The sequence below is a fragment of the Azolla caroliniana genome, unplaced genomic scaffold (assembly GCF_043228905.1).
Source record: "Azolla caroliniana isolate FFs.n. ecotype wild unplaced genomic scaffold, voAzoCaro1.0.p SCAF_2, whole genome shotgun sequence".
NCBI lineage: Eukaryota > Viridiplantae > Streptophyta > Polypodiopsida > Salviniales > Salviniaceae > Azolla > Azolla caroliniana.
In genome coordinates, this window is record NW_028230437.1 from 17,579,000 (window position 1) to 17,603,583 (window position 24,584).

Genomic DNA, 24,584 nt, shown 5'->3' on the forward strand with positions numbered 1-24,584 from the left:
AGTGGTGAGCCGGTTCATGAGCAATCTCGAACGAGAGCATTGGAACGCGGTAAAGTGGGTACTCCGGTATTTGAAAGTCACCTCGAGTATGTGCCTCCGATTTGGCTCCGGTAAACCCCTCTTGGAAGTCTTCACAGATTCGGATATGTCGGCTGATGCGGATACCAGCTGTCGACATCCAGATATGTCATGACTTATGCAGGGGGAGGTGTTTCGTGGTAGTCGAGGCTGCAAAAGATGGTTGCGTTGTCAACCACGGAGGCGGAGTACATGGCAGTTGTGGAAATCGGCAAGGAGATCCTCTGGATGAAGGACTTCATCGGAGAGCTAGGGATCCAACATGAAGAAATACTGGCTCTACTGCTTTAGTTAAAGTGCCATCCACCTTGCGAGGAACGCAACCTACCATTCCCGAACTACCATTCCCAGACAAAACATATCCAGCGAAGGTACCACTGGATTTGAGAAAGAGTAGAAGATCAAGAGTTCGTGCTAATGAAGATCCACACGGAGGAGAATGGTTCGGATATGCTAAGCAAGGTGTTGACAACCGACAAGCCAGATGTGTGCTGACAACGGATCGGGTTGACGAGACATCCCATCCTGGAGTGAAGGACGAGATTGTTGGGAAGTCAGTCCCTTTGGATGGGATCCGGTTATGAATGAAGAGGACTCGGTGAGAACCGGAAGAAATCCGAAACTGGATCGGATGGACCCGGTGAGAACCGAAAGAGAAGACATATTTGTAAATATGTTTTGAGTAAGCCTATTGAGGCTATATTTGTAAATAGCCTGAAGTTCATATGAGTATAAATATGACCTAGGGCAATCATAGAAGATAGAGTTGTCACATTATTGTATGTGCGTAACTATTGTATATATAGAGAGAGAGATACAAAGTGATACTTTGTTGTAACCGCCGCTTGGCGAAGATACAGAGCTCAAGGTCGTTGCCTTCGAGTCTCTGATTGTACCTTTCTTATATAGTGATAGTTTGGAGTCTGTTTCATTTGCTAGAGCTTTTGCATACGAGTATTGCAAAACAACGAAGGAATCTCGTGACCATGAAATGTATAGGGTAGCTTGGGCAATTTATGGTGAGGCATCGGTAGAAAGATGTCGGAAGATGGGGAGCTTGCAACAAAAAATGGCAAGATTTTGGAGCATGGCAGTTGATGATGCAACTGTTGACTCCCAACAAACCTGCAAGTATATGCCACACTGACACACAATGAAAGCCAATGTCGATGATACAGGTGAGACATTGATTAGCTATATGCTAAAAAGTATCCATGAAGCCTGTGAGACATTGGAGTTTTTTAAGACTGATTTAGAGAAAGCAACATTGGTTGCTGCGATGGAGAGCAAAGTCACTTTGGCAGTTACAACAATCAGAAATAAGATTCAGGTACCTATTGTTTTGCTAGTATGTAATATGTTATAAATAACTTGTACATGAAAATGTGATACTGAGCCATTATCTGGAATAGGTTGCTCAACATGAACTTGAAATTGAAGGGTCGCTAGATCCCAAGTGGAAAATTCTTTCAGTGAACCTGGACCTTCTAGGTGTAAATATTGCTGCTGATTACAATTTGGAAAAGCTACAAGTAAGTTAATGATTCTTGTTTCTTGTTGTTGTATCTTCCTCATTAAGGAATAATTAATCGGTAAATTTCTCGGCTACGTTGAAGGAACAATACTCCCGTCAAGAACAGGTTGTTAGTTGCCTTGAAGCAACTACATTTTGCGGAGGGGATGGTAAGGAGCAGATAGGAATTGGACCTGAACATTCTTGCTCCCTTACCAAATGAAGGAGAACCAGGAAACGATATATTGACTGTTCAAGCACGTTGCATCGCTTGTGGATTACGTGTAGAGGACAAATCTACTACTTTGTTGGTTCACCTACAACCATGCCAACACACGTACCATATCGTTTGTTTTCAATATGCCTGTCGCATTGCTACATTCTGTTTGGGGAATTGTAGTACAACTCTCCCAGATGAGTTGAGAAAACACACATGTAAAATGTTGGGAGATAGGTCCCTCCGGATGGGAGGGGAGAAGAACGGTGCTGATGAACAAACTCGGCCGAGGCCGAAACCGGATGAGGAGTACCCGGCTATATTTGTAAATAGCCGAAAAGTCATATTAGTATAAATATGACTTAGGGCAAACTTTTATAGTGTGGTTGTTATTCTTGTTGGTGTAAGAAGAGAGAGAGAGAGAGAGAAAGAGGTCGTTGCCTCTGTTGTAACCGCTGCCTGTGGCGAAGATAGAAAGCTCGAGGTCATTGCCTCGGTGCTTTACTGTTGTATACTGTAACATAGTGATAGTTTGCAGCCTGTGGGCTGCCGTGGTTTTTCCCTAGTTTGGGTTTTCCACGTAAACATCCTGTGTGCTCTTCTCTTCACTGTGTCGTGCATTTATTTCCCGTTTTCTGTGTATGATTCTAAGCTCGGTTGTGGCCGAGCGTTGCGTATAGGGAGCGTTTCAGTTCCCGTCAAGTGGTATCAGAGCAAAACGACACAGAAAATGGACGATTCGTTGGGAGGCATGTTCAAGCTCACCGGCTCCAACTATTCGGTGTGGAAGTCGAAGATAAGGGACATGCTCGTGGTTAAAGACCTCTGGCTGCCGGTTCAGTTCGGGGACAAGAGACCGGACAAAATCGACGCCGCGATATGGGAGGTGATGCACATGAAGACAACGGCGCACATACATTGCTTCATCGACATGAGCCTGTACAACAACTTCAACGAAGAGAGCAAGGCTCATGAGCTCTGGGAGAAGATCGACATAATGTTTCAAAACAAAAATGTTGTTAATCAGGTTTCGGTATTCCGGAAGCTAGTAAGACTCCGGTACCAAGATGGCTCCAGCATGGCGGAGCACATGAATGCCTTCCAGGGGCTGATACACTAGGTAACATCATTGGAAGTACCTCTCGCCGATGAGGTACTAGCGCTACTCGTGCTCGGTTCCCTCCCGGATAGCTGGGAGACGTTGGTTGTGACTTTGGGCAACGCCGGGCCGGAAGGGAAACGGTTATCTCTAGCAAGAGTAAAGTCGAGCTTGCTAGATGAGGAGGCGCGTCGGAAAGATAAAGATACGAGCTCCGACTCCAAAGTGCTCCTTACCGAATCGGAACGCGGAAGACATAGAAACCGTAGTCCCCAGAACCGGGAAAAGTCGGGGACACGGTCAAAGTCAAGGGGGAGGCCTACTTGCTTCTATTGTGGCAAGCCGGGACACTTCCAAAAGAATTGTCGGCATTTCCGAAAAGGAAACCGATGGTACCGATTCGAAGCGAATACCGGACCAGAACGGTAAAGACCGGAGGGGACCGGACCGGAAGGGGACGACGACAATCGCGGCAAGTGAAGAAGAGTTGATGCTCATCACCGAGGAGGGTGAGATAAACCTTGCCGGCGACGAGATGACCTGGGTGGTCCACTCCGGAGCGTCGTTCCACTTTACCCCGGACTGGAAATGATTCTCATCCTACTCAACCGGTGATCACGGCTGTGTCCGGATGGGGAATGAAGGAACATGCCGAATTGTCGGCAAAGGAGACGTGTGGCTGACAACACCAACCGGATGCAAGTTGCTGCTGAAGGATGTCTGACATGTTCCGGAGGTTCGTCTGAACCTGATATCAGCCGGTCAGCTAGATGATGAAGGCTACACGGGTAGCATCCAGAACGGTGTAATGAAGTTCAACAAAGGGAACCTGATTGTGGCTCGGGCCCGGAAGGTAAACACGTTGTACCTGATGAATGCTCGGTTATGTCCAGAGGATGTGAACGTGGCATCTGACACTGCCGGTGAGCTGTGGCACAAGAGGCTGTGTCACATGAGCGAGAAGGGGATGAAGAGGCTTGCAGACGACAACCTCATTCTAGTGAAGAAGTGCATTTGGAGAAGTGCACTGATTGTCTGGCCGGTAAGCAAAACCGGACCTCCTTCCGACCAAGGCCACCGATGAGACGTAATGCACCATTGGAGTTGCTGCATACGGATGTGTGTCAAGTAGACACGAAGTCACATGCTGGAGCGCAGTACTTCGTGACGTTCATAGATGACCACAGCCGGAAGCTGTGGGCCACACCGTTGAAGACGAAGGATCAGGTGCTATCCGTCTTCAAAGAGCTCCACGCGAGAGTGGAAAGAGAAACCGGCCGGAAGCTGAAGGCGGTTCGAGCAGATAACGGAGGAGAATACCGGGGGCAGTTCGAGGAGTACTGCCGCTCGAAGGGAATCCGGCTCGAATTTACCGTGCCGAAGACGCCGGAACTAAACGGACTGGCCGAGAGGATGAACCAGACCATAATGGAGAGGGTCCGGAGTATGCTAGCGCATGCAAAACTACCCAAGAAGTTTTGGGCTGAGGCATTGTTGACGACGACATATGTGATAAGTAGATCACCCTCAGTACCCTTGGACGGAGACACGCCATAGAGAGTATGGACCGGTAAGGAAGTATCCTACCGGCACCTGAAGGCGTTCGGGTGTCTCGCGTACGTGCATGTAGCTAAGGACCGGAGAGGAAAGTTAGATCCAAAGACCCGGCCATGCATACTCCTCGGTTACGGTGACGATGAGTTTGGCTACCGAGTGTGGGACCTGGTCGACAAGAAGGTATTCCGGAGTTGAGATATTATCTTCATGGAGGACAAGACGCTCGCCGACTGGGAGTCGGAGAAGAAGATAATGAACTCCGAGTCTCCTCTCAGAGAGAGAAGGGCGCCCCGGAGATTTCCGAATGCAGAGCATGTTCTGCTGACCGATGAGAGGGAGCCGGAAAGCTTCGAAGAAGCGAAGGATGACACCCACAACCACAAATGGTTAAGTGCCATGTAGGATGAGATGGATTCCCTGCATGAGAACCATACGTACGAATTGGTGGAATTGCTGAAAGGAAAGCGGGCACTCCGAAACAAGTGGGTGTACAAGTTGAAACTGGGAGACACCGGCAACCCCCTGAGATACAAAGCCAGGATCGTGGTGAAGGGGTTCCAGCAGAAAAAGGGCGTGGACTTGGACGAGATATTTGCCCCGGTAGTAAAGATGACCTCCATCCGGACGGTGCTGAGTATAGCGGCAAGCATGGACCTCGAGGTAGAACAGTTGGACGTGAAGACGACATTCCTTCACGGCGACCTCGAAGAGGAGATCTACATGCAGCAACCGGAGGGATTTGTGGAGAAAGGGAAGGAGCACCTGGTATGCCGGCTGAAGAAGAGCCTGAACGGACTAAAGCAGGCTCCCCGACAATGGTACCGGAAGTTCGATTCCTTCATGGCCGATCAAGGGTACCACAAGACGCAGGCCGATCACTGCGTGTTTGTGAAGAAGTTCGAATGAGGCGACTTCCTGATACTCCTTCTGTACGTGGATGACATGTTGATCGTCGGACGGGACCAAGTCAAAATACGGATGCTGAAAAAGGCTCTCAAATGGACCTTCTCAATGAAAGACTTGGGTCCGGCAAGACAGATGTTGGGGATGCATATTATCCGGAACCGGTCACTGAAGCAATTATGGCTGTCACAGGAGAAGTACGTGACAAAGGTGCTTCACCGGTTCAACATGTCAAATGCGAAACCGGTCGGATCGACACTTCCGGCAAACTGCAGGTTATCCGGTAAGCAAAACCCGAAGACGAAAGCAAAGAAGGCGGATATGATGAAGATTCCATATGCCTCTACCGTCGGGAGCTTAATGTACGGAATGGTGTGTACCCGACTAGATATAGGATACACAGTCGGAGTGGTGAGCCGGTTCATGAGCAATACCGGCAAGGAGCACTGGAACGTGGTCAAATGGATACTCCGGTATTTGAAGGGCACTTCAAATATGTGTCTCCGATTCGGCTCCGGAAAACCTCAACTTGACGGCTTCACCGATTCAGACATGTCGGCTGATGTGGATACCAGCCGGTCTACATCCGGGTATGTAATGACATATGCACGGGGAGCTATTTCGTGGAAGTCGAGGCTGCAGAAGACGGTTGCATTGTCAACCACGGAGGTAGAGTACATGGCAGTTGTGGAAGCCGGCAAGGAAATATTATGGATGAAGGACTTCATCGGAGAGCTCGGTATCCGGCAAGATGAATACTGACTCTATTGCGATAGTCAAAGTGCCATCCATCTTGCTAAGAATGCGGCCTACCATTCCCGGACAAAGCATATCCAACGAAGATATCATTGGATCCGGGAAAGAGTAGATGACCAGGAGTTCGCACTGATGAAGATCCACACGGCCGAGAACGGGTCAGATATGCTGACCAAAGTGTTGATACCCGACAAGCTGGATGCATGCCAGAAGAGGATCAGATTAGTAAGACACCCCATGCTGGAGTGAAGGAGGAGTTTGTTGGGAGATAGGTCCCTCCGGATGGGAGGGGAGAAGAACAGTGCTGATGAACAAACTCGGCCGAGGCCGAAACCGGATGAGGAGTACACGACTATGGAGAGCCGGATGGTGCAGACCCGGTGAGAACCGGATGAGGAGTACCCGGCTACGGAGAGCCGGATGGTGCAGACCTAGTGAGAACCGGATGAGGAGTACCCGGCTATATTTGTAAATGGCCGAAAAGTCATATTAGTATAAATATGACTTAGGGCAAACTTTTATAGTGTGGTTGTTATTCTTGTTGGTGTAAGAAGAGAGAGAGAGAGAGAGAGAGAGAGAGAGAGAGAGGTCGTTGCCTCTGTTGTAACCGCCGCCTATGGCGAAGATAGAAAGCTCGAGGTCGTTGCCTCGGTGCTTTACTGTTGTATATTGTAACATAGTGATAGTTTCCAGCCTGTGGGCTGCCGTGGTTTTTCCCTAGTTTGGGTTTTCCACGTAAACATCCTGTGTGCTCTTCTCTTCACTGTGTCGTGCATTTATTTCCCGTTTTCTGTGTATGATTCTAAGCTCGGTTGTGGCCGAGCGTTGCGTATAGGGAGCGTTTCAGTTCCCATCATAAAATTGCTGCTTGTGACCATAGTGTAGCTAATTACTTCCATCTTTGCTAATTAGGTAAGCTGTATAAAGTGTGGAAACTATTTAACTATTATGATTGTAGTGTATATGCTAATTACCTAACATGTAGTTAATTAGCTAAGGGGTAGCTAATTAGCTACTACCATACTTTAGCTGAGTAGCTAATTAGCTAAGTGGTAACCAATTAGCTACTACCAAAGTTTAGTACAATAGCTAATTAGCTAAGTGGTAGCTAATTAGCTACTACCATACTTTAGTTGAGTAGCTAATTAGCTAAGTGGCAGATAATTAGCTACTACCATAGTTTTAGTACAATAGCTAATTAGCTACTACCATACTTCAGCTGAGTAGCTAATTAGATACTACCATAGTTAAGTACAGTAGCTAATTAGCTGCCCGCTAATTAGCTACTACCATATGTTAGCTGAGTAGCTAATTAGCTACTACCATAGTTTAGTACAGTAGCTAATTAGCTAATTAGCTACTAACATATGTTAGCTGAGTAGGTAATTAGCTACCACTTAGCTAAGTAGCTACAACCATAGTTTAATACAATAGCTAAATAGCTACTACCATAGTTTAGTACAGTAACTAATTATCTAAGTGGTAGATAATTAGCTACTACCATACTTTAGTACAGTAACTAATTAGCTACCAGTTATTTAATTAGCTACTACCATACTTTAGTAGAGTAGCCAATTATGTAAGTGGTAGCTAACTAGCTACTACCATAGTTTAGTACAGTAGTTAATTAGCTACTACCATAGTTTAGTACAATAGCTAATTAGCTAAGTGGTAGCTAATTAGCTACTAGCATACGTTAGCTAAGTAGCTAATTAGTGACTACCATACTTTAGCTGAGTAGCTAATTACCTAAGTGGTAGCTAATTAGCTACTACCATAGTTTAGTACAGTAGCTAATTAGCTAATGGTTGCTAATTAGCTACTACCATAGTTTAGTACAATAGCTAAGGAGCTAAGTGGTAGCTAATTAGGTACTACCATAGTTTAGTACAATAGCTAAGTAGCTAAGTGGTAGCTAATTAGCGACTACCATACTTTAGCTCAACAGCTAATTAGCTAACCGGTAGCTAATTAGCTACTACCATAGTTAAGTATAGTAGCTAATTAAGTAAGTGGTAGCTTATTAGCGACTACCATACTTTAGCTGAGTAGCTAATTAGTTAAGTGGTAGCTAATTAGCTACTACCATAGTTTAGTACAATAGCTAATTAGCTAAGTTGTAGCTAATTAGATACTACCATAGTTTAGTACAGTAGCTAATTAGCTAAGTGGTAGTAATTAGCTACTACCATAGTTTAGCTAAGTAGCTAATTAGCTACTACCATAATTTAGTGTACAATAGCTAATTAGCTAAGTGGTAATAATTAGCTACTACCATAGTTTAGCTAAGTAGCTAATTATGTAATGGTTGCTAATTAGCTACTACCATACTTTAGCTGAATAGCTAATTAGCTAAGTGGTAGCTAATTAGCTACTACCATAGTTTAGTACAATAGCTAATTAGCTAATTAGCGACCATGTTGTTGTAGAATCTTGTGGATTAAGGAGGGCACATGAGTTCTCTAGTGCTGATGACGCCGCAATCGATGAGGAGATAGTTGCCAACATGGCTGAAAGTAAGAGTCCTACTATCACATCTCCTTTAGATTAGCTCCAACCTATTCTTTTTGAAGATGGTAATGAATTAGGCAACGATGTGAAAAGTCATGAAATATTGAAAACAACATGTAAATCTAAGGTTCACAATAATAGTGTTTTTGAACACTTGATGCAACATTTCTTCGAATTCCAAAACCTTGATTCAACCCTATTGAGCCCAACTACTTATAATGTCCAAACAAATCCCACTATACTTGAAAAGCTAGTACAAGACGTAGCTGACCTGCAAGCCGTTGTTGAGGTGATGGAAAGGATGTCGGAGGAGGACACACTTGCGCAATGGGTCAAAGAAGCAAGGCTAAATGGGCAACCGACTAGAAAAAGGCTGAAGAAGGGGCCACGATCGGGGATAAGACCAGTTACTCGGTCAAGGGGCTCTTGAATTGGAGCGAAATACTTATTAGTGGCATATGATTGTTAGCGATTTTACTAGGGTTTTATGAAGTTTTACTATGATCTTTTGGATAAGTAAAACCTCAGATTGGTTGTTGCTTGATCCACATTATGTAATGGAACTCTATGATGTTTCTCCAAGATAATTATGTTCATGTTTCTATGATGGAAAATATTTCATGTTCATGATGTTGTTTTGTGAGACTGTTAGTTACTTTGTGAGTGTGAACATGTGTCATGATATGGCAAGACTCAAACCCATGACCTTATGTTAGATGGGTCGAGCTCTTGACCATTTTACCATCTATTGTAATACGTAGGATATTATTTTCATTTAAGTTTTATTATAGGAAATTAATGTATATTCCAGCTTTCTCTGGAACATTCTAGAAGCTTCAGAATTACTCTTGAGAACACTATAAAAGAAGGCACTAGGCATTATGTTGAACCAAATTGGTTCAACGCGATTCTTAAGCCTCATAGCCATCTTGTACTTACTCTTCCTATAATATATCATCTGTTATCATCATCTAGACTCTCTCTCTCCTCTTCTCTTTTCTCTCTCTCGGGAGTCTTACGCAATCCTGTCCTCTTAGTACTAATAGTACTTCCCTTCTCTAGTACTAATTCTCTCTTTGTTTTAGTACTATTTCTGACAGTTTGAACCAATTTTCCCTCTCTAGTCTTTCTTTTGGTTTCCCTCATCCTCTTATCCTTTTTCTATACAATGGCTTCTGTTAGCGCCCAAGAATACCAATCCGTTTTCTTCGAGCTACAGTATCTAAAAGAAAAATTTGTTGCCTTGGAACAAGAAAACCAACGGTTGTTAGGGGATCTTCAACAAATCACCCTAGAAAAACAACAAATGCATCAACAACATGGGGAGTTGCAACAACAACATGGGGAGTTAGCGTTACGTGTGCAACAACTCGAAGCAGCTTTGCAACAACATAGATCAAGTCCCCAAGGAATTCATAAAGAGCCCAAGATTGGACTTCCTGTAAAATTTGATGGAACGCGATCACAATTCAGGGGATTCCTCAATTAGGTACGCCTAGTCATTCAAATGCATCCGTCTCGATACCCCACTGAGGCATCCCGAGTCGGCCTAATAGGCACGTTGCTTAGCGGCTCAGCCTTGGCATGGTTTGCTCCGCTTCTAGAAAAACAATCGTCCTTACTTAATAACTTTGAAGACTTTATTAGTGAGTTTAAAGCTTGCTTTAGAGATACAGAAAACATCCGGACAACGATGAACAAAATCCAATGATTGCGTCAAGGCGATCGTCCAGACTCTGCCTACGCGGCGGATTTCCGTCTACTCGCTTTAGATATCCCTTGGGATGATCAAGCGCTAATGGAGCAGTTTCGCTACGGCCTGCGAAACGATGTCAAAGATCTACTTCTAACCTTCACCGAAGAACCAAAGTCTCTTACGGAGGCAATCAGTCGAGCGTTCCGATGCGACAACCGCCTTTTCGAATGGCGTTTGTAGCATCAATTACAAATACCACACTCTAGGACAGAGCCCACTTACGCCTCAGTCGTGGCTAAACCATTTGCACGAGACATACCTCAAGCAAATACTCCGACATCGATGGAGATCGACACCATGCGTCGACGTGGCCCGTTATCGGAAGAAGAAAAGCAACGATGATGTGCAAATCGATTATGTCTTTATTGTGGTGAACTAGGGCATATCGCAATCAATTGTCCCCATAGGCCAAGAAGATAGGTAAATCAAATCGTAGCCTGTACTAAACCCGAGTCAATTCTTCCCTTAGGAGTGTCTGATAGTATTAATAGTACTAATAGAGTGTTTGATATTATTAATAGTACTATTAGCCCAAGTATCTCAAACAAATTTGAAATCCTTAGTCAATTAGATGAAGAGTTAAACGATTGAGTCCAGCCAAAATAGAAGCCATTTGGTTGGACAACCCTAGATCTGTACAACCCATTAGTGGTTCCATTCCCTCCAAGCAAGTTATCAATGTGTTCCTAGCCCAAGTCATGGTTAGTACTAAAAGTACTCCCCCAGTACACGTCCTAACACTTCCAGATTCCAGAGCTAATTCCTGTTTCATGGATCGAAATTTTGCCCAAGCTTCTCAAATATCCTTAAGAAAACTTCCTTGCCCCGCATCTGTAGTAGTCATTGATGGTCGTCCCATTACTTCCGGGAATATTGTAGAAGACTCAGAACCCATTCAAGTTGTCCTTGGTAGTTTTGTGTGTGCAGTATCATTTAATATAATTAGTAGTCCAAAGCATCCCATTGTCCTGGGATTACCTTGGTTTGAATTACATAATCTAGACATAGATCGGAGAACAAGAGAAGTCTGACATCGACAACCCCTAGAATCTACTCATCGAGTTTCAACCATTTCACTACATCAATTATGCGAAGAAGGACACAAGGAGGCAATGTTCCTATTTGCAATATCAGTACATCCTTCCAGCACTATAAAGGAGGAATCCTTAGTGCAACTCCTGGAGAAATATCATCCTTATGACGATGTATTTGACAAGGTAAAAGTTGGTACTCTTCCTCATCATCGTCCCTATGATTGTCCCATCAATTTACAACCAGGAGAAGAGCCACCATGGGGACCAATTTACAACTTGTCACCCACTGAGTTAGAAGTCCTTCGAGCCTATATAGAGGAGAACTTGACCAGCAGATTTATTCGTCATTTGAAATCTCCAGCCGGTGCACCCATCTTCTTTGTCAAGAAGAAAGATGGCTCACTTCGTCTCGTCGTTGATTACCGCGGCTTGAATAAACTCACCACCCGGAATAGGTATGCAGTTCCTCTTATATCAAGTCTTTTAGAGCGAGTTAATGGTGCCAAGTTTTTTACAAAAATCGATCTACGAGGAGTGTATAACCTCGTGCAGATCTGACCGGGAGATGAATGGAAGACCGCCTTACGCACTTCGAATATACTGTTATGCCGTTCGGTCTAACCAATGCACCCGTAGTCTTCCAACACATGGAAAATGATATATTCAGAGACCTCTTGGATATCTGTTTGATCATCTATCTGGATGATCTATTGATTTATTCGAAGACCCAGGAAGAGCACGATTCTCATGTACTATTAGTACTAAAACGACTCCGCGAGAATGGTCTTTATGCCAAGCTAGAAAAATGTAGCTTTGACTGCAAGCAAGTGGAATTTCTAGGCTACTTCATCTCCTCAAAGGGCATCTCCATGGATCCAACTAAAGTCCAAATTGTGCTAGAGTGGCAAATTCCACGGTCGGTATGAGATGTACAATGTTTTCTAGGTTTTGCTAACTTCTACCGCAAGTTTATATAAGATTACTCGAAGATTATTTTACCTCTCACACAACTTACGAAGAAGGGACAAGAATTTCTTTGGTCCAATGAAGTGGACATGGCTTTTCGGCATCTTAAGAAAGCCTTTACATCAGCTCCTATTCTAGCTCATGTGGATACAAAAAAACCATTCATCATGGAGGCCGACACATCGGATTTCGCCCTCAGTAGCATCCTTTCTCAACAAGGAGATAAAGAAGAGTTACATCCTATGGCTTTTCATTCGCGCAAATTCGATGCCGTAGAAATCAACTACAAAATACATGACAAGGAGTTATTAGCCATCGTGGATTCCTTTGTGCAATGGCGGCATTTCTTAGAGGGCTCTCCACATCAGGTCATCGTCTTTAGTGATCACAAAAATCTTTCTTATTTCCAGAACGCTCGGGTGCTAAATGTTGCCGATTAGGAACACGGTCTGCGGTCAGTCCTTCGACCTAGACCTCCAAGTGGGTGTGGAACAACGAACATGTGTCTAAGCATAATGCGTAGGGGAAGGTTCCCTGTAACCTATCGGCGTATAAGGGAGACAACTACAATTGAATCCCTATCAAGGGTTACACTTCCATACTTAAACGCTTAGGTATTCAAGACACACACAATGAATTAGCTGTAGCTATACACAGGAAATCAAAGAAGATAGAATTCTATTATGAGACGTTTCTTTACATTCCCAAAATTACACGCTCCCTCTAACAGAGGTTTTCTGCCCTTTATATACGCAAGGTCTATTTAGCCGTTCACGCTTCCTGCGTGAACCGTTACATGCGTTATGATCTTATATTATTTCTTATTCCTACGCTTTTGTCCGTCAGTTACTATTCCGGCGGACAACACCTGGCACGCCTGTGGGACAGTGCCCTGGCACGTCGGACCCATCCCATTAATCCTCTTCCAAAATGGCCTGGATGTTTGGCTCCGCTGCGGTGTCCGCGTTCGGAGGTGATGTAGGGCTTGTAGGTGCATCTTGGTGTGGCTCCCCTGTCTGGTCGGGCTGGTTTCTCCCGGAGTCGCAGTCGCCGTGTGTGGGTGGTCCGGGTCCGGTGGGCTCTTCTTGAGCTAGTGGGATGGGCTCCGCCGTTGTCGTGCTTGCAGTCGGCTGCGGCTCTGCCTCCATTGTTACATCCTCCGTGGTATCGGCCGTTTTTGTACGTTCCAGGGAGTGGGGCGGAGATTCCGCCTGGCTCGCACCGTTCTCTGTGTGGTCTGATGATAGTGTGGGCTCGTGCGGATGAACCTCTTTTTGTGCAGTGGTTTCGCTGTCTGGTCCTGTGTGGAACTCCGCTCGTTGGTCCCCGCTGTTCTCCGTCGTCGTTATTTCTAGTGATTGGGCCTGAGGTTCCTCTTCTTCGGTCGTGCCCGTTTGTGCGCGTGTTGCCAGTTTGTGTGATCTTGTGAAATAGCTCCTCCTGGCTTTCACCAAAATCATCTAAGAGCTGCTCGAGTTCTTCAGAGTGTTGGTCCGCTAGCGCACGATAGTCTTGTGCTAGGTCCTCTCGTACGGCCGCAATGCTCTCCTCATTTAGTTTATAGAAACCTCGACCGTCTTTTCGCCGGTTCTCCCAGACCACAGGATACGCATGCAATTCCGTTGCTTGGGTTGCCCACGCCATCTATCCTTTGTCCAGCACCGTTTTCAATTGCGATGTGAACCTCTCCCGATTTGTTTGGAGAAGGATACGCACGTTATCTGTGATGGCCTAGCAACGGTTGCGTGCATCTTCCATCGGCTTCTGGAGATTTGCGACTTCTTGCTGTTTAACCGCCGCCGCTTCCTCGTACGTGGCCTTCAGGCCTGCCCACAGCTCAGATTCCTTTGCATGCTGTTCTTCTAGTTTCCCCATTTGATTGTTTAGGCGGATTTCGAACTGATGCCTTCTGTCTTGTTCGACCACCAACTGCTCATCGAACCATACCTTCTTTTTTTCTAATAAGGCCTGGAGTCCTGCGATTGCTGCCTCCGATTTCTTCGCGTTGTCGTGAAAAATTTCGGCCAGAGGCGGAAACCAGGAAATGTTGGCTACATCGGCGGGGTGCGGCATGTGCGATCACCCTTGTACATTTAGTGTGAATAACGAGGGTGTCTTTATGGCGCCGAACAGTAGTTAAGTCGGGATTTATCCCACATTGTAACGCATCTCCCTCCTTGTTCTATAAAAGGAAGGGAGCGCCTCTTGTGAGAGGGTTGCCCACTTTGAGTCTTAAGGGTATACCGTTTTGTGTTTCTTTCTAGGTTTAGCTACATTCTTTCTTTTCTTCGTTTCTTTTCTGCTCCTTCTCGATGAGTCGAGCAGTAGCTATGACAACAAGCTGTTAGGTTAGTTTCTCTTCTTCTGTGCATAGCCGGCTCGCGGCCGGGGTTGTATCTCTCCCTCTTGAAGGTTGCTTCTGGTCGGCCTCCTAAGCAAGACCCCGCTTGGTGCAACGAGCCCGAGAGCTCCCCGATGGCGGCTTGGCTGCAGACTACTGTTGCAACCTAGCCTACCTCAGTCCAGCTCGGAGTGGAGTTGTAACTTACTCTTGTAATCATATATATATATACAAGGTTGTGCATATTTGTGTCTCTATCGGTGTCAGGGGCTTTCCCTTCCCTGTGTTTTCTGTACATAAGGGCGTGAGTTGGGTCGGCGTGGTGTGTGTGTGTGTGGGTGTGAGTCGGTGTCAAGAGTGCGCTTTCTCTCTCTTTCTCTCTCCCGTTCGGTCGCTTCTGAAATCCGTCCGGAATCGCCTTCTCGACCTCCCTTCTTCCCTCGTCCAAGACTCTCGTGGTCCCGCCCTTCTACACGCACGCACGAAACATCGCGACATCTTTGGTGAACTCGACGTGAAAGGCGGCAGGGGAGGATAGAGTCGGAAGATGATGACGTCGCAGAGATGGTGGCCGAAGTGGTGTTGGAGTCTACACGAGTGGTGATTAGGCGAGAAGCAGCGCAACAAGTGGTTGAGCGAGTGGTCAAAAGAGTCGGTTGTTTCAACGGGGACAAAGTCCCATCTTACTTGGAAGCCTACAACGCCGAAATGGAGGAGCGAGACGTGGAGGAAGCGTTGAGCCTAGAGTTCTTTTGTCGGGTTGTCGCCATCCGTATGCACGCGGGAGTGAAGGAGCTCCGAGGAGCTCATAGTTCGTGGGAGGCCTTTGAAGAGGCGCTTCTACAGGCATATGGAGGACGGCTGAAGAGCCGGGGAAGACACGACTTCGACCAGTGGGTAACATCGGCAAAGAACCACCGGGGCGCGTAGAAGACGTTCCGAGAGTTCGAGCGACGGCTTGCTTGGCTCCCGGAGTGGGAACAAGGTTTGGTGGGGGCGGACAAAGTCCTATTGTTTGTCAGGTCGATCGACCGAGCGGAACGGGAGGCCATCGGGATGGAGCTCGGAGACGATGACGGAGTGAATGGGCTTACGAAGGACTGGTCGAAGGTCGGAAGGGTGTGCCAACGGCTAGACGATGAGCGAGCCGAGAAGGCTAATAGGAAGGCGCACGACGGCGTGCCATCACAGCGGGAAGAGGCCGAACGGCAAAGAGAGTCGGCAAGGGTCGGCGTTGGGGCCAGGATTGCGGAGGCGTACGCAGCTCTCGAGGCGATGCTCGAGGAAGAGGAAAGATCGAGGCCGCAAGTCGAGACCGAGGAGATGGACTTGCCCCATGCGATGGCAGGAGATCAGTAGCACGGTACCACGGGAGACGGTGAGGAGAGCCCTCCACGCAGATTTCGGAGACTCCGATGGTCGAGCCCGTGTGCCGACCTGAGACCGGACAGAAGGAAGGCGCCGACGAGGAGTTCTGGCACGGTGCCAGCGAAGATGGGAAACGGCCTGCGAGGAGGCCAAGGACGGAAACAGCATGAAAAGATCAGCATTCCGATTTGGGTGGAGCGTCATCCGGATGTGGATGACTCGCCTGAAACCCGGCCCAAGGCGCGAAAGACCAGGCACGGGCTATAGAGCTTGATCGGTAGGGCTCGGTTCGGTACAATAGTGCCGGCATGGAAGAGGGTGCGAAATAAATTTCCCTCTTTTACATGATGACACAAGCCTGCCGGTCTCTCTCCACAACCTCGATCGCTAGCTTCCCGATTTGCGGCCTTTGCCCGGCCGGTGTCGCGAAGTTTCGCGCGTGCATGTAAAAGGGCGAGACCACGGGGGTCTTGGGCGAGGGAAGAAGGGAGGCCGAGAACAAGATTCCGGACGCGTTCCGGAAGCGACCGAACGGGAGAGAGAAAGAGAGAGAAAGCGCGCGCTTGACACCGACTCACACCCACACACACACACATCACGCCGACCCAACTCACGCCCTTATGTACAGAAAACACAGGGAAGGGAAAGCACCTGACACCGACAAAGACACAAATATGCACAACCTTGTATATATATATATGATTACAAGAGTGAGTTACAACTCCGACTCCGAGCCGGACTGAGGTAGGCTAGGTCGCAAGAACAGTTTGCCGCCAAGCCGCCGTCGGGGAGCTCTCGGGCTCATCGCGTCGAGCGGGGTCTTGCTTAGGAGGCCGAGCAGAAGCAACCTTCAACAGGGAGAGATACAACCCCGGCCGCAAGCCAGCTATGCACAGAAGAAGAGAAACTAACCTAACCGCTTGCCGTCATAGCTACTGCTCGACTCCTCGAGAAGGAGCAGAAAAGAAACGAAGAAAAGAAAGAATGTAGCTAACCCTAGAAAGAAACACAAAACGGTATACCCTTAAGAATCAAAGTGGGCAACCCTCTCACAAGAGGCGCTCCCTTCCTTTTATAGAACAAGGAGGGAGATGTGTTACAATGTGGGATAAATCCCGACTTAACTACTGTTCGGCGCCATAAAGACGCCCTCGTTATTCACACTAAATGTACAAGGGTGAGCGCACATGCCGCACCCCGCCGATGTAGCCAACATTTCCCGGTTTCCGCCTCTGGCCGAAATTCTTCACGACATCCGCCCCCACCAAACCGCACGTCCACCGGTACATGCCAAATCCGGTGAAGGGTGAGAGATTTTGGCTGGTGAAAAAACCGGTCTTCCGTAATCCGCATCCCGGCTCGCTGCCGGCTTGAATCGTCGGCTTCGGTTCTTCCTTCGCGCTTACCTCCCCGTAGGCTCGTTCGACCCGTCGATGGGTCCTTCGCCGTGATCTCTGTAGTACACGTACGTCCGCTGGCCCTTGTTCGGCTGTATGCACGCTCCGCTCTCCGTCGTACACCCGATGTCCTTCGCCCGTAGTTGCCCGCTTGGCCTCCGTCGACCATTCACATGGTCCTGATTATCGTCCCGCGTTGTTCCCTAGTGCCTTCGTCCCCTTGTCGTCACCTTCCTTCTCCTTGGTCTTACGTCGCCACGTTGGCTCGGACCGCCAAGCTCTTCGGAACGGTGTGGAGGATCCTTCTCCGTTCTTCTACGCGACCTCCGAACCGTGCAACCCATTCTTCGCGCTTGCCTTTCCGCTTTGACACCTCCGTGTGCCGCATATCCTCGTCCATTGTTTGACGCTGCCTATGCCGCACTCCGGTTCTTTGCACGCCTTGTCGGCCCTTTTTCCGGCCAGATCGTGCATCGCTGCTAATCCGCATACCGGTGTCCTCCGCATCCGAGGAACACCCCGTAGTAGCCCGCTTGGCCCTTTCTGTCTTGCGCTACTGCAATAGTCCGGAGCTCTCTTCTTGCCGTCGTCCCCTCGCCCCCACCAGCTTGTCATCCCAGGCTCGCCGTGTCCGTCTTCGCTATTCTGATTGAGTTGCCGAGATCTATGAAGCGAGTGTGGAGGATCCTCCTCCGGACTCCCTTGTCATCCCCTGACTCTGACCCTGTGCAGTCCACTATGCACTCGTCACCTCGTTCCCGGCACCTCCCTTGTGCCGTCTTCCGCTTCCTTTGTTCGACACCGCCCATGCCGAACACCATCCCGTAGTCACGCTTCGATCCGGCCCGCGATGGCCACTTGCGAGACTCTTGTTCCTCCCCAGGTGTGCCTTTCCGGCCCGACACACCTCCCCTTATTTGGCCCTGCCGGCTCCTTCCGAAACTGTAACCAGCCGGTCAGGGTTTCGCACTTCGCCCACCCCTATCTTACCGACTCCCGATCCGCTATCTCGTGTCGCCGGGTCCCGTTCCCTGCCACCACCGTCCTTTTCCCTAGGTCTTACGCCGACTCCCGTTAGCCGGCTACCGCAGTCTCCGGATCAGTGTGAGGGTCCCATAGGACCGGACTCTGTTTCTCTGCTTGCCGAAATTCGGGTGTCTTTTGTCGGAGTCCTTTGTGACTCTCCTCGTGTCTTCCGCGTAGCCGGGTCCCGCCTTCGTGTTGCTGGGTCCCATTTCCCGCTGCCACCAACCTTCTCTCTCGGTCTCATGTTGCCACGTTGGCTGAACTGCAGGAGTCTCTGGTTCGGTGAGGGGATCCCGTAGGACCAGACTTCCTTATGCCCACTGACCTTGCCGGAAGATCTGAGATGGACCGTAGCCGCCTCGCCGGCCTCATACCTCCATGACGTTCGCCGCTTCCTATCGTCCGATCACGTTCTCCCGCCGCCACCGTCCATCTCCCTAGGTCTCACGCCGACTCTCGCTAGCCTGCCGCCGGAGTCTCTAGATCGGTGTGAGTGTCTTATAGGACCAGACTCCCTCTTTCTCCATTTTCCGCCCTTGTCCCCTCGCCGCCACCGTCAGTATCTTGGTGTTACGTCGACCGCGTTGCCGACTGCCGAAGTCTCTAGACCCGGTGTGAAGGATCCTCCTTGGGCCTCCGATTTGTCTTCCCGACCCTGTCTTGGGTTGTCCTTCTCTGCATATCGAGAGGGCGGTTTACTCCGCACCCGCTCCCCTGGTACCGACGTACCGATTTCCTTCCTTCCGGATTGGTTATATCGGAAACATGTCCTCCCTATTATCGTCCAGGTCTGTTCGCATTGGCCGTTCCCGTTTCCCGCCGCCACCGTCCTTCTCTCTAGGTCTCACGTTGCCACGTTGTCCGAACTGCCGGAGTCTCTGGATCGGTGTGGGGATCCCGTAGGACTGGTTGCTTTCATCCTCACTCACCTGTGCTTCTTTTGAACTCTTCGCTCTCCTTCTCGCGTACCTGCCTCCATCTCCCATCTCTCCAGGTCTCACGCCGGTGCTTGTTGCCGGCTGCCCGAGTCTCCGGATAAGACGTGGTGTTTCCGTCCCGTAATGATTTGCGGATGCTCGTTCGGGGTACCACTCCCCAAGCACGTTCGATGAGAAGCATCTGGACTTCGATCGATCAAGTGCCGCCTGCACTTGATTCTCCAATGTCCGGAGTTTCGGGCAGCGGTGTCCGAAACCTGCCGGTCTCTCTCCGCAACCTCGATCGCTAGCTTCCCGATTTGCGGCCTTCGCCTGGTCGGCTTGTGTCCTCATGTTAAAGAGGGCGATTTCTTTCGCACCCTCTTCCATGCCGGCACTATTGTACCGATCTCTTGCTATTGCGTGGGGCAAGTCCGTCTCCTCGATCTCGGCTTGCGTCCTCGATCTTTCCTCTTCCTCGAGCATCGCCTCGAGAGCTGGGTACGCCTCCGCAATCCTGGCCCCAACGCCGACCCTTGCCGACTCTCTTTGCCGTTCGGCCTCTTCCCGTTGTGATGGCACGCCGTCGTGCGCCTTCCTGTTAGCCTTCTCGGCTCGCTCATCGTCTAACCGTTGGCACACCCTTCCGACCTTCGACCAGTCCTTCGTAAGCCCATTCGCTCCGTCATCGTCTTCGAGCTCCATCCCGATGGCCTCCCGTTCCGCTCGGTCGATCGACCTGACAAACAATAGGACTTTGTCCGCCCCCACCAAACCTTGTTCCCGCTCCGGGAGCCAAGCAAGCCGTCGCTCGAACTCTCGGAACGTCTTCGTCGCGCCCCGGTGGTTCTTTGCCGATGTTACCCACTGGTCGAAGTCGTGTCTTCCCCGGCTCTTCCGCCGTCCTCCATATGCCTGTAGGAGCGCCTCTTCAAAGGTCTCCCACGAACTATGAGCTCCTCGGAGCTCCTTCACTCCCGCGTGCATACGGACGACGACAACCCTACAGAAGAACTCAGTGATGATGCGCTGGAACGTAGCCGGCGCTGTTTTTAGACCGAACATCATAACTTCTGCTACAAAAACACCCCATTCCGTGACGAAAGCGGTTTTCTCCTGATCCTCCGGGTGCATTCTTATCTGGTTATAGCCGCTGAACCCGTCGAGGAAACTGTAGCATTCGTGGTCGGCTACCGTGTCGAGGACGCTATCCGTGAATGGGAGAGGGAAACCGTTGGTGACCGTTGCCGCGTTAAGCTTCTGATAGTCGACGCAGACGCGGATTTTTCCGTTCTTCTTGGGGACCAGTACGATCGGGCTCAACCATGTAGCCTGTTTAACAGGGCGAATGAAGCCCACTCGGAGTAACTTGTCAATTTCCTCTTTGACTTTAGCAGCGTAGTTGGGGTTCATCCTGTAGCGCCTCTGTTGAACCGGCCGAGTGTCGGGTAAGATGTGAATTTGATGTTGGTAGTATTGAGGATCCAGCCCCTTCATATCGGTGTAAGACCAACCAAAAACATCCTGGTAGTCGGTGAGTAATTTTACAATACATGCCCGTTCGCCTATTGGTAGATTATTGGCAATTTGTACCGTACGGGGATTCTCGTCCGAACCCAGGTTTATTGTTTCCAAGGTTGATGCTTTTACTCATTGTGAAATGGCGAGTTCGCGTTCGAAAGCCTCCCGAGCATGACGTAGCTCGGCAACTGTGGTTGCATCGGGTTCATCCTGGGGTGGTGACTCCTCCGTGACTTCCTCGTCTTTAGAAGGCTCGATGGTTGGTAAGACATTGACTTCGAAGAGAGGAATGATCGTGGGATGATCATCTAGGAAGTCATCGACCTCCTCATCGGCCAATCCGTCGAGCATATGGACCCCTTCCGCGTATAACGGCGAAGTGTTGAGGGCGACGGGGACTCGTTCTTCAGTGATGATTCGGACCTTTGTCTTCCCTCTTCGGAACAAGATCATGTTGCATTGCCAATGTTGCTTGATATTCGCTGTACGCAACCACGGTCGACCTAGTAACATTGGGTAGGCGCCTTGTGTCTCCAGTCGTAGCACGACGGCCGAGATCGTGAACATGTGGCCTCCGAGTGTGAAGTCGAGATGGCGGATTAAACCAATGGGGCAAACGGAGCGGGTGTCGGCCATCCGAAGCCAAAAGGGGCATGGTTCCCATTGATTCAGGCCGAGTTTGAGACACGTTGATTCGCTAATAACGTTTACGCCGGATCCGCCGTCGATGATGCATCCGTGCAGGTCTTGTCCCTGAATGATGATTCGCACGGCTGGGTTCTGAGAATCCATGAGTGGTGGACCGGTACCTGCTTCGGTGAGGTGTACCGGTGGTGTCACAATCTTAGTATTGGCCTGTAGTGCCGCCAGGGTGTCCCGGAATCTCGGCATGAGTGGTAGCAGTTTATGTAGGGGCAGCGAGATGCGGGAATTGGTAAGCACATCCCATAGCTGGTCGTCCTCCGACGACGTGGGTGGTGCCGAGGTTTGTGGTACTTCACTGGGCCCGTCCCTCATGTCAGTTTGCATGCGTGCGGCATTATTTTTATTGGTTGTGTCGACCCATTCTTTTGCTGCCTATCGTACTTCATCCTGGATTTGCCACTGAGTCGTCTGCGCTTTACTCCGGGTAGTGACCGTTTGAACATCGGCCATGATACTGTTTACCGCGGGTGCCTTGCCATGGTTAGTTGTCGGACATTGCGTGGCGTAGTGGCCTGGTTGGTTACATTTAAAACATGTCACGTTGGCCGAGCTGCTGGTGTCCGCTCGGTCTATGTGTGGAAGTTGTTGTTGTTGATCCTCGGTCTCGTTTGGTGGTGGGTTGTTCCGAGGTGCGTTGGAGTTGCGCTGGTCATGTTGAGGAACGTCCCGTCGGCGGTTGTGATTTGGTCTTCTGTTGTTGTGTGTGTTGCGATTGCCGTTTCGCCGATCCATGCGTGAGTTCCTTCGGTCATACCGATCATCGCGATCGTCATCGTATCGAGCATAATCGTCATGCTGGTCCTCGTGATAATAATCACGGCGATTATCATGTTGGTAGTCGTCGTTTCGGTGCCATCGATCCGGGGATCGCGGTTGGTCGTTATCCTGGTTGTGGTAGATATATCGCTCGTCCTGCCGAGAGTATGTATTGCGTGGCTCGATCTGGCGGACCGGTGCTGCCGTTGTGCGGTTCAGCATATTATATTCGCACTGCTCGATCGTGTGAGCTCGAGACTGACAGATCAGACACTGTGGTCGGTGGGGACATTCGAGGGCCAGGTGCCCTGATCCTGAACACGCAGTGCATTGGAGGGCTTGGCGAAAGCAGTTGTCCTCTTGGGGAAGAGCGTTTTGCAAGGATGTCATCGAGAAGGCCGTGCTGTGCTAATTCCGATCGAGGGCAAGAACGCGCGCTATGACTTGTTCGATAGTATGGTTGGCGAAAATTGTAAGTGCGAGAGTTGTTCGTAGAGGCTCTCGTAAACTGGATAGGAAAGTGTCCGGTATATGTTGTGCCGAGACATCATCGGCCACTTGTCTGTAGAGATCCTGGAACCGAATCGTGAACTGCGCGACCGTTTCGTGCGGTTCCTGGCATATAGAGAAGAATTGCCGTAGCAGTTCCCGTTTAGGCACCTCGCGATGAAAAAGTTCAAGGAACTTTGTGCGCACGATTTGGAAACTGGTGGCCTCTCCTATTTCGAGACGAGAGTACCATCGTGCGGCCGGTCCCTCGAGGGAGAGTGTGAACTCGGCAATCTTCGAGGCATCGATTTCGGCTGGTGTGAGGCGGTGCGTGGAGTGGTTAGCCTGCCACGTGGATATGAAGGCACAGACGTGTGACTCCGCGTCAGGTCCGTCGGCATATCGTGGGTATCGGTACGACATGATGTCGTATTGTGGTTCTTCTGGTAGCACTGGAAAAGGGTTTAGTTCCGGTTGATTGACCTCCGGAGAGCTCGACGGGGGCGCTGGTGGTGAATCCACTCGCGATCGAGTGTCCGGTGGTGAGGATTGCACTGGACAAGCCCCCGATTGATCGGGAAAGGATTGGTCAGTGACCGCCGAGGCGGAAGTTCCTTCGACTGGCTCAGGGCGTCGAGCAGGTGGCCGAGACCTCGTGGTGCGAGAGGGCGCCGTAACGGCGGCTGGTGGTTACCTTCAACGAAGTTCGCTGTGCACTCACAGCTGTAACCGGGCGTGCCAAATTGTGTTACCCGTTCCTTTGGGTGAACACCTTTGAACTCGGCGTTTGCTAATTTCCTAATTTTACATTTCTGTCCTCTGGACAACAGGAATCGTACGCCGTCCTTGTCCTCCTGACTGATTACCCACCTGATCCCGGTCGGGCTCGTGTCCACCGTCACGTAGATGGGAACACCCTTGATTTAAACCGCTTTACGGAGGGCCGACGCTACCGCAAGCGCCTCCTTTAGTCTCCAGACCGACTCCGTGTGCTCCGTCCTCCACTCGAACCCACGCCCTTTCTTCAATAGCCCGTAGTGCGGAATCCAGATGTGGTAGAACGCGCATGCTCCCAAGAATCTGCGGACCTCCGTTACCGACCCGCAATCGTCCCTCATCGCTGAGATGGCCTCCACCTTTGCCGGAGACGATTTCCTACCGTAGGGCTCGCGTAGGTGTCCGACCACCAAGATCTCTGACTGCCCGAACGCTGATTTTTCTCCGGAGAAGGTGAGTCATGCGTTTTCGAGCTTCTGCAGCACCTTGTTGTAGTCGTTAATGTGGTTCACGACGAACCTCCGGCATCCGTCTGGCCCGACAGTCTCGTCCGCATCATCCACCAGACACCCCTTTATCGGGATGTCATCCAAGAATGGCATGGTGATGTAAACGATGCAGTCCCTAAGCACCTTGTTCATTGCGTTCACCATATGCACCACCGAATTTGTCCCTCCTTGTGGTAGGGTACACATTTGTACCAGGCCGAGAGGAGTTCGCATGGTCGTGATATCCCTGCTCTCCACGGCTAGCTGGAACTCGTCGTACCCCGAGTATAAGTCACCGATCGAATAGATCGACCTTCCAGCGAAGGCCTACGCGAACTCGTCTATGGTCGGTCCGATTCCTGCATTACAAATGGTCACCCTGTTGACCAGTTGCAGGTCCTGAATGAAG